Source organism: Leuresthes tenuis, unplaced genomic scaffold, assembly GCF_036924035.1.
Source record: "Leuresthes tenuis unplaced genomic scaffold, fLeuTen1.0.hap1 SCAF_5, whole genome shotgun sequence".
NCBI lineage: Eukaryota > Metazoa > Chordata > Actinopteri > Atheriniformes > Atherinopsidae > Leuresthes > Leuresthes tenuis.
The window spans coordinates 23,880,765-23,889,093 of NW_027325359.1; the positions used below are offsets into that span (position 1 = coordinate 23,880,765).

Below are 8,329 nucleotides of genomic sequence, written 5' to 3' on the forward strand. Positions count from 1 at the left end.
ATTTAGTGTTGAGAAGGTGAGAACCATTAAAAGGATAAAGGAAAGTAGGTATGTCATTTTCGTTTTTCTAAGTTATCAAAACAAATTACACACTCAGGTTATTTCTTGGGAAACTAGCTCTCCTTTTCGGACTCTCGTGTTGGCCTCTGATGCAATGTTGCATTTAACTTTGAGTCCCTGGGGGTTGATTGCAGAGCTAAAGGGAATCAGAGGACAACTCAGATGCCGTCCTCCTCAGCTGTTGACCTTCGGGGAGGTGAGTACCTTCACTAGACTCACCTGTCTGCTCTTCCTCCTCATTTAGCTTAGCTCCACCCTCTGCCTGTGAATTCTCACAGACTTCAGCACTGAGTGGTGAGGCCTCTACAGGCCCCTCTCCTTTTTGCTCCTCACTTCCAATCCAAGCTTTTAGCGGGAAGTTTGAATTTATTGGGTCAACCTCTTCACTTTGTTCACCAACTGCCACCTCTGGTCCTTCTCTTTGTTGGCTTGACTGTGGCTTTACCGTCTTTAATTTGTTGGCAAAAGATTTAGGGCAATCTCAGAAGAGGTGATTTAATTCTCCACAGAGATTACATTTCCTGCCATTTGGACACTCTCCAAAAGTGTCCCCAATTTCTCTGCACTTCCCACATATCACCTTGGTACAAGCCTCAACCAGGTGCCCATGCTCACCACACTTGCGGCAGAGCTTGGGCTGCCCCTGGTACTGGATGTAACCTCGGTTTTCGAGGTGGCCAGAGTGTCACTTTGCATCTCCGCCCACCCGCTGCACTGAGCACTCTTCAGCCCTTTTAAATGGTATAACTTTGCACTCCCGCACGCTCCAGCGAGCACCATTCAAGCAACAACTTTGCACTCCAGCTTCAAACGTCGGCACAGTCGCAACAAGTAAGGCAACTCTACTCAGAGAAGTCACTCTGCACAGTAACAAGATTTCTTTTGCACAGACAGAAAGGGCTTCACCCGCAAAGGTAAAGCCTGCCAAAAATAGCAACAACTCATTAGTGCTGCTCTCCACGGAAGTCTTTAGTAAAAGGCGAAAGACTTGTACATTATGAAGAGAAACCAGAGTACGATTATCTGTCACTGCGGGAGCAGGGCATCAGGCTAGTTGGCATAGCCACCTTCCCCATGGTGAGCTTTGCTTGGTTGAGACGCTTGCTCCCCCTCCTTGCTCCTCGGCTGACCAAGTAGGAAAAATCGGGCCCTATTCGATGGCTGCCTTGTCTTTTACTCTGTGCAAAAGACAAGGCAGCCACAAACACCACGGGAACACCGTATTGAGGCTTTGTTCTGACCGCTCATTCAGTGTCGCGTTTCTTTCAAGCAATTCTCCCGGTTAGCCCGCACTCGGCTCGCCCCCAGAGCTGTGTTAAAGTCTACTTCGCATTCACTCTCTTTTCTCAGCAGACTAAAAGAAAGTTTCATCTTGGGCTCCCTGAAACTTCCATCCTGCACCACTGTTTGCTTTTTCACAAGAGCAGAGAAGAGCGCACCGTTCCCAGCGGCACTGCAGTACCGGGTCGATGCTTGGAGTGAACGGAGCAAGCTCCTTTTTCAACTCCTATTGCTAAAAATCCATTTAATATGTAGTCCTCGTACAAAGGCCATATCAGATATTAAACTGATAAGAACAGGTACTACACTTGATCTTAGCCAAAAGGCCGAGAAGCGATAACTGTCCACTGGTTCACGTCCGAGGGCCCTTCCTGGCACAATGCACACTTGTAGCGGTGTTCTTTTTATGGCCATAGGTGGCCAGAGTGTCACTTTGCACCTCCGCCCACCCGCTGCACTGAGCACTCTTCAGCCCTTTTAAATGGTATAACTTTGCACTCCCGCACGCTCCAGCAAGCACCATCCAAGCAACAACGTTGCACTCCAGCTTCAAACATCGGCACAGTCGCAACAAGTAAGGCGACTCTACTCAGAGAAGTCACTCTGCACAGTAACAAGATTTCTTTTGCACAGACGGAAAGGGCTTCACCCGCAAAGGTAAAGCCTGCCAAAAATAGAAACAACTCATTAGTGCTGCTTTCCACGGAAGTCTTTAGTAAAAGGCGAAAGACTTGTACGTTATGAAGAGAAACCAGAGTACGATTATCCGTCACTGCGGGAGCAGGGCATCAGGCTAGTTGGCATAGCCACCTTCCCCATGGTGAGCTTTGCTTGGTTGAGACGCTTGCTCCCCCTCCATGATCCTCGACTGACCAAGTAGGAAAAATCGGGCCCTATTCGATGGCTGCCTTGTCTTTTACTCTGTGCAAAAGACAAGGCAGCCACAAACACCACGGGAACACTGTATTGAGGCTTTGTTCTGACCGCTCATTCAGTGTCGCGTTTCTTTCAAGTAATTCTCCCGGTTAGCCCGCACTCGGCTTGCCCCCAGAGCTGTGTTAAAGTCTACTTCGCATTCACTCTCTTTTCTCAGCAGACTAAAAGAAAGTTTCATCTTGGGCTCCCTGAAACTTCCATCCTGCACCACTGTTTGCTTTTTCACAAGAGCAGAGAAGAGCGCACCGTTCCCAGCGGCACTGCAGTACCGGGTCGATGCTTGGAGTGAACGGAGCAAGCTCCTTTTTCAACTCCTATTGCTAAAAATCAATTTAATATGTAGTCCTCGTACAAAGGCCATATCAGATATTAAACTGATAAGAACAGGTACTACACTTGATCTTAGCCAAAAGGCCGAGAAGTGATATCTGTCCACTGGTTCACGTCCAAGGGCCCTTCCTGGCACAATGCGCACTTGTAGCGGTGTTCTTTTTATGGCCATAGGTGGCCAGAGTGTCACTTTGCACCTCCGCCCACCCGCTGCACTGAGCACTCTTCAGCCCTTTTAAATGGTATAACTTTGCACTCCCGCACGCTCCAGCAAGCACCATCCAAGCAACATCGGCACAGTTGCAACAAGTAAGGCGACTCTACTCAGAGAAGTCACTCTGCACAGTAACAAGATTTCTTTTGCACAGACGGAAAGGGCTTCACCCGCAAAGGTAAAGCCTGCCAAAAATAGAAACAACTCATTAGTGCTGCTTTCCACGGAAGTCTTTAGTAAAAGGCGAAAGACTTGTACGTTATGAAGAGAAACCAGAGTACGATTATCCATCACTGCGGGAGCAGGGCATCAGGCTAGTTGGCATAGCCACCTTCCCCATGGTGAGCTTTGCTTGGTTGAGACGCTTGCTCCCCCCCTTGCTCCTCGGCTGACCAAGTAGGAACAATCGGGCCCTATTCGATGGCTGCCTTGTCTTTTACTCTGTGCAAAAGACAAGGCAGCAACAAAAACACCACGGGAAAACCGTATTGAGGCTTTGTTCTGACCGCTCATTCGGTGTCGCGTTTCTTTCAAGCAATTCTCCCGGTTAGCCCACACTCGGCTCGCTCCTAGAGCCGTGTTAAAGTCTACTTCTCATTCATTCTTGTTTCTCAGCAGACTCTTGGGATTTTATCTATAAAATGAATTCCTTCACTCAAACTATGTTAAAACTGCTTTGTCCTTCATATTTACCATGTCTAGAAAGATTTAAACAAAAAAAACAACGTTGTACTTTGCAGTAAAAGACAGAGCAAATCTAAAGTTTCATGAATCCGAGAATAAGCTTACTTTCATGAGTTCTTCACGATTTGGGATTTTGCTATAAAATGAATTCCTTCACTCAAACTAAATCGCTAATCTGTTACATGTAAGGCAGATGTCAAATTCACCGAAATAGGATCTAAGGGTATTCGGCCAATCGAGCTGTAGCAGCTTCGGTAAAAGAGTATAAGTTGAAGAGTTTGTGAATAAAGGTGTGCGCACACATAGTGAGCTGTAGGAAAATAGGCAGGGAGCAATGCCGGCTGGGGTATATGTTCTTGTATGTTGTCTGACTGTTTGATTTGAATGTGTTGTGTAAGTGTCCCGTTGAATGTTACATGTTTGGGCTTTGACACGCTTCACTGTGGTTGTTAACTGTGTGGTGTGTCCTGAAATGTTATATGTTTGGGCTGTGTGACATGCTTAATGCTTGTCAGTAGCTACCCACTTATTCATATATAGCAACTGACAACATAAGAAGTCCGGACATACTTTGATAGTAGTTGTAGAAGTATCCTTATTGATAATAGATAAACTAATTCATAGTGATAGAACAGTAGATGAACAGGTGCCTGCACATGTCTCACGAAAATAAAATGGGTGTATGATTGCTGACGGCAGAGCAATACTGCCAAACTTATGAGTTCTTGTGGCAAACTTGATTCAGTGTCTTGACGTGTATACGCTGTTTCGCTGACTTGATTGTCACAAGAAACAAAGTGTGTTTGATAAGATCCGACCATTTTATTACGGGAGGATCAGTATCAGTATTCGGCTGCAAGTAGGTGTGAATGTCCAACCATAATTTGTAAAAAGCGGGTAAGAAAAGGTTCTCATGCCCGACTATACATTAACAAAAGCGGGAGGAGAGGTCTTCGGATGAGAGTGGGTGAGAATTTCCAACCATAATCTATAAAATGCGGTGAAGAAAAAGGTGTGAATGCTACATAGAACACTCAAAAGTGGAGCGGAAGTGTTCGGCTGCAAGAAGGTGTGAATGTCCGACTATATTTGGTGAAAAGTAGGTGAAGCAAGGTCTGAATGCCCAACCTTACATCATCAAAAGCGAGATCAGGTGTTTGGCTGCAAGAAGGCCATAGTTTGCCAAAAGCGGGTAAGGTGCGAATGACCGACTAAATATCAACAAAAGTGGGGGCGGAGGTCTTCGGATGCAAGTGGGTGTGAATATCCCACCATACAAGTATGGTGGAGAGGAAGCTGTGAATGGCCGACCATAGTAAAAAGCGGGTGAGAAAAGGTGCGAATGTCCACCATTATACACCATCAAAACAGGGAGCGGAGGTGTTTGGCTGCGACAAGGTGTGAATGTCCACCCATAATTAATGAAAAGCGGGCAACAAGTAGGTTTGAATGCCCAACCATACATCATCAAAATAAGGAGCGGAGGTGTTCCGTTGTAAGAAGTTATGAATGTCCGACCATAGTTGGTAAAAAGCGGGTAAGAAAAGGTTAAAATACCCGACTGTACACAATCAATAGCGGGAGCGGAGTTGTTCGGCTACTAAAAGGTGTGAAAGTCCGACCAAGTTTTGTAAAAAGCGGGTAAGAAAAGGTTCGAATGCCCGACAATTTATGATCAAAAGAGGGAGCGGAGTTGTTCAGCTGCAAGAAGGTCTGAATGTCCATCAATAATTGCTAGAAAAAATTAAAGTAAAAATTTTGAAAATCAAACCGCACATGATCATAAGTGGGAGAGGAGGTGTTCAGCTGCAAGAAGGTGTGAATGTCCACCCATAATTACTGAAAAATGGGTAAAAAAAAGGTGCGAATACCCAACCATACATCATCAAAAGCAGCTGTGGATGTGTTCGGCTACAAGAGGGTTTGAACGTCCAACCAAAGTTTGTAAAAAGCAGTTAAGAAAAGTTTCGAATATCCAACCAAACATAATCAAAAGCGGGAGCAGAACTGTTCGACTGCAAGTAAGTGTGAATGTCAGATCATAATTTGCAAAACAACAACTATACACCATCAAATGCGGGAGCGGAGTTGTTCGTCTGTTAGTAGGTGTGAATCTCCGACCATAATTGCTGAAAAATGTGTTAGAAAAGGTAAGAATGCCGGTCCATACATCATCAAAAGCGAGAGAGGTGGTGTTCTGCTGAAAGTAGGTGTGAATGTCCAGCCATAATTACTCACAAACAGGTAAGAAAATGTAGTATTGCCAGATCATACATGATCAAAACAGGGAGCGGAGGTGGTTCAGCTGCAAGAAGGTGTGAATGTCCGACTAAAGTTCAAATATATTCACAAAAGCGGGAGGAGAGGTCTTCGGATGAGAGTGGTTGAGAATTTCCAACCATAATCCATAAAATGCGGTGAAAAAAAGGTGTGATAGAACACTAAAAGGTGGAGCAGACGTGTTCCGCTGTAAGAAGGTGTGAATGTCCGACCATAGTTTGTAAAAAGCGGGTAAGAAAAGGTTAAAATACCCGACTGTACACCACCAATAGCGGGAGCAGGGTTGTTCGGGTACAAGAAGGTGTGAAAGTCCACCCATGGTTTGTAAAAAGCGGGTAACAAAAGGTTCGAATGCCCGAATATATACTATCAAAAGCGGAAGCGGAGGTGTTCGGCTGCAAGAAGGTGTGAACGTCCGACCAAAGTTTGTAAAAAGCAGTTAAGAAAAGGTTCGAATATCCAACCAAACAAAATCAAAAGCGGGAGCAGAGCTGTTCGACTGCAAGTAGGTGTGAATGTCCAGCCATAATTACTCACAACCGGGTAAGAAAAGGTAGTATTGCCAGACCATACATAATCAAAACAGGGAGCAGAGGTGGTTCAGCTGCAACGTGTGAATGTATGACTATAGTTTGCAAAAAGCGGGTAAGACAAGGTGCGAATAACCGACAATGTATGATCAAAAGAGGGAGCGGAGGTGTTCGGCTGCAAGGTCTGAATGTCCAACCATAATTTCTAAAAACCAGGTAAGAAAAGGCTCGAAAGCCCGACTATACACCATCAAAAGCGGAAGCGGAGGTGTTCGGCTTCAAGAAGACGTGTACCTCCGAACAAAGTTTGTAAAAAGCAGTTAAGAAAAGGTTCGAATATCCAACCAAACATAATCAAAAGCGGGAGCAGAGCTGTTCGACTGCAAGTAGGTGTGAATGTCAGATCATAATTTGCAAAAAGCTGATGAGAAAGGGTGAGAATGCCCGACTATACACCATCAAATGCGGTAGCGGAGTTGTTCGGCTTTGAGTAGGTGTGAATGTCCAGCCAAAATTACTCACAAACGGGTAAGAAAAGGTAGTATTGCCAGACCATACATGATCAAAACAGGGAGCGGAGGTGGTTCAGCTGCAAGAAGGTCTGAATGTCCGACTAAAGTTTGTAAAAAGCGCGTAAGACAAGGTGCGAATGCCAGACAATGTATGATCAAAAGAGGGAGCGGAGGTGTTAGGTTGCAAGGTCTGAATGTCCAACCATAATTTGTAAAAACCGGGAAGAAAAGGCTCGAAAGCCCTACTATACACCATCAAAAGCGCGAGCAGAGGGGTTCAGCTGCAAGAAGGTCTGAATGTCCATCAATAATTTCTTTAAAACATGAAAGAAAATTTTCGAATATCAAACCGCACATGATCATAAGCGGGAGAGGATGTTTTCAGCTGCAAGACGGTGTGAATGTCCACCCATAATTCCTGAAAAATGGGTAAAAAAAGGTGCGAATGCCCAACCATACATTATCAAAAGCAGCTGTGAATATCAGATCATAATTTGCAAAAAGCTGATGAGAAAGAGTGAGAATGCCCGACTATACACCATCAAATGCGGGAACGGAGGTGTTCGGCTCTGAGTAGGTGGGAATGTCCGACCATAATTGCTGAAAAATGTGTTAGAAAAGGTAAGAATGCCGGTCCATACATCATCAAAAGCGAGAGAGGTGGTGTTCTGCTGAAAGTAGGTGTGAATGTCCAGCCATAATTACTCACAAACGGGTAAGAAAAGGTAGTATTGCCAGACCATACATAATCAAAACAGGGAGCGGAGGTGATTCAGCTGCAAGAAGGTCTGAATGTCCGAGCATAGTTTGTAAAAAGCGGGTAAGAAAAGGTTTGAATGCCCGAAAATACACCATCAAAAGAGGGAGCGGACGTGTTCCGCTGTAAGAAGGTGTGAATGTCCGACCAGAGCTGGTAAAAAGCGGGTAAGAAAAGGTTAAAAAACCCAACTGTACACAATCGATAGCGGGAGCAGATGTGTTCGGCTACAAGAAGTTGTGACAGTCCGACCATGGTTTTATAAAAAGCGGGTAAGAAAGGGTGCGAATGCCCGACAATGTATGATCAAAAGAGGCAGCGGAGGCTTTCGGCTGCAAAAAGGTTTGAATGTCCGACCATAGTTTGTAAAAAGCGGGTAAGAAAAGGTTCGCATGCCCGACTATACACCATCAAAAGCGGAAGCGGAGGTGTTCGGCTGCAAGAAGGTGTGAACGTCCGACCAAAGTTTGTAAAAAGCAGTTAAGAAAAGGTTCGAATATCCAACCAAACAAAATCAAAAGCGGGAGCAGAGCTGTTCGACTGCAAGTAGGTGTGAATGTCCAGCCATAATTACTCACAACCGGGTAAGAAAAGGTAGTATTGCCAGACCATACATAATCAAAACAGGGAGCAGAGGTGGTTCAGCTGCAACGTGTGAATGTCTGACTATAGTTTGCAAAAAGCGGGTAAGACAAGGTGCGAATAACCGACAATGTATGATCAAAAGAGGGAGCGGAGGTGTTCG

General features: G+C 45.2%; 5 non-coding genes across 5 annotated transcripts; all 5 read right to left on the bottom strand.

The window, feature by feature from the left end:
- Positions 1 to 963: 963 nt before the first annotated feature.
- On the bottom strand, positions 964 to 1,077 carry LOC140308270 (U5 spliceosomal RNA). Its single transcript, XR_011916232.1, has one exon. It is a non-coding gene; the product is annotated as a U5 spliceosomal RNA (small nuclear RNA).
- Positions 1,078 to 1,488: 411 nt separating this feature from the next.
- Positions 1,489 to 1,679, bottom strand: LOC140307892 (U2 spliceosomal RNA). Its single transcript, XR_011915915.1, has one exon. It is a non-coding gene; the product is annotated as a U2 spliceosomal RNA (small nuclear RNA).
- Positions 1,680 to 1,987: 308 nt separating this feature from the next.
- LOC140308120 (U5 spliceosomal RNA) lies at positions 1,988 to 2,101 on the bottom strand. The gene has a single exon (XR_011916095.1). It is a non-coding gene; the product is annotated as a U5 spliceosomal RNA (small nuclear RNA).
- A 411-nt stretch (positions 2,102 to 2,512) lies between these two features.
- On the bottom strand, positions 2,513 to 2,703 carry LOC140308216 (U2 spliceosomal RNA). The gene has a single exon (XR_011916183.1). It is a non-coding gene; the product is annotated as a U2 spliceosomal RNA (small nuclear RNA).
- Positions 2,704 to 2,988: 285 nt separating this feature from the next.
- LOC140308121 (U5 spliceosomal RNA) lies at positions 2,989 to 3,102 on the bottom strand. Its single transcript, XR_011916096.1, has one exon. It is a non-coding gene; the product is annotated as a U5 spliceosomal RNA (small nuclear RNA).
- Positions 3,103 to 8,329: the final 5,227 nt, after the last annotated feature.